The sequence below is a fragment of the Colobus angolensis genome, unplaced genomic scaffold (genome assembly GCF_000951035.1).
Source record: "Colobus angolensis palliatus isolate OR3802 unplaced genomic scaffold, Cang.pa_1.0 Scaffold12, whole genome shotgun sequence".
Taxonomy (NCBI): domain Eukaryota; kingdom Metazoa; phylum Chordata; class Mammalia; order Primates; family Cercopithecidae; genus Colobus; species Colobus angolensis.
In genome coordinates, this window is record NW_012113141.1 from 651,038 (window position 1) to 653,043 (window position 2,006).

The 2,006-nt window shown below is 43.6% G+C and overlaps 1 pseudogene; it reads left to right on the top strand.

Moving 5' to 3' along the window:
• The first annotated feature begins 505 nt into the window (after positions 1–505).
• LOC105501035 lies at positions 506–1,748 on the top strand (annotated as a pseudogene).
• The last annotated feature ends 258 nt before the right edge of the window (positions 1,749–2,006 follow it).

Genomic DNA, 2,006 nt, shown 5'->3' on the forward strand with positions numbered 1-2,006 from the left:
AACAAATCCAAAAGCTAGCAAAAGACAAGAAATAACTAAGATCAGAGTGGAACTGAACGAGATAGAGACATGATAAAACCCTTCAAAAAAAATCAATGAATCCAGGAGCTGGTTTTTTGAAAAAAATTAATAAAATACATAGACCACGAGCAACCCGCTTGGGTCCCCTTCCACGCTGTGGAAGCTTTGTTCTTTGACTCTTCACAATAAATCTTGCTGCTGCTCTCTTTCAGCCCCCCACACTGTAACACTCACCTCACAGGTCCGCGGCTTCATTCTTGAAATCAGTCAGACCACGAACCCACCTGAAGGAAGAAACTCCGGACACATCTGAAGGAACAAACTCTGAACACACCATCTTTAAGAGCTGTAACACTCACCGCCAAGGTCCGCAGTTTCATTCTTGAAGTCAGCAAGACCAAGAACCTACTGGAAGCAACCAATTCTGAACACAGCAAGACATGAAACCTCTACCTACTCACACAGAATCATTTCTGCACCAACCATGGCCACCTTCGTGGAGCTCAGTATCAAAGCCGAGATGCCCACTGTGGGCCTGGGCACTTGGAAGTCTCCTCTCAGCAAAGTGAAAGAAGTGGTGAAGGTGGCCATTGATGCAGGATATCGCCACACTGACTGTGCCTATGTCTAACAGAATGAACATGAGGTGGGGGAAGCCATCCAAGAGAAGGCTGTGAAGCGGGAGGACCTCTTCATCATCAACAAGTTGTGGTCCACTTTCTTTCAGAGACCCCTTGTGAGGAAGGCCTATGAGAAGACCCTCAAGGACCTGAAGCTGAGCTATCTGGATGTCTATCTTATTCAGTAGCCACAGGGATTCAAGTCTGGGGATGACTTTTTCCCAAAAGATGATAAAGGTAACATCATCGGTGGAAAAGCAACGTTCTTGGATGCCTGGGAGGCCGTGGAGGAGCTGATGGACGAGGGGCTGGCGAAAGCCTTTGGGGTCTCCAATTTCAACCACCTCCAGATAGAAAGGCTCTTGAACAAACCTGGACTGAAATATAAACCAGTGACTAACAGGCTGAGTGTCACCCATACCTCACACAGGAGAAACTGATCCAGTACTGCCACTCCAAGGGCATCACCATTATGGCCTACAGCCCCTTAGGCTCTCCGGACAGATCTTGGGCCAAGCCAGAGGACCCTTTCCTGCTGGAGAACCCCAAGATTAAGGAGATTGCTGCAAAGCACAAAAAACTGCAGCCTGGGTTCTGATCTGTTTGCATATCCAGAGGAATGTAATTATGATCCCCAAGTCTGTGACACCAGCATGCATTGTTAAGAACATTCAGGTCTTTGACTTTAAATTGAATGATGACGAGATGGCAACCATACTCAGCTTCAACAGAAACTGGAAGGCCTCTCATTTGGAGGACTATCCCTTCGATGCAGAATACTGAGGTTGAACCTCCTGGTGAGATTACACAGGGGATTCTCTTTCTTCGCTGAAGTGTGACTATCTCCACTCAAGTCCTATTTTAGCCAAGCTTATCTGAGATCACAGTGAACTTCGTTCTATTGTAGGCCAGAATCAAGGTGCTGTTTTAGACATTTATTTCTGCATGTTCAACTAGGATCAGAATATCACAGAAAAGCATGACTTGAATAAGCAAATGACAATTTTTTCCACGTATCTGTCTGATCTGAACAAATGTTTGTTAAGCACCACAAACTCTGCCAACACTGAGGGTGTAAAGATAAATAATAAAAAATAATCATGGTAAAAAAATAGACCACTAGCTAGACTAATAAAGAGGAAAAGAGAGAAGAATCAAATAGACACAATAAAAAATGATAAAGGAGATATCACCAATGACCCCAAAGAAATACAACCAACCATCAGAAAATACTATAAACACCTCTATGCAAATAAACTAGAAAATCTAGAAGAAATTGATAAATTCCTGGACACATACACCATCTCAAGACTAAACTAAGAAGAATTTGAATCCCTGAATAGACCAATAACAAGTTCTGAAACT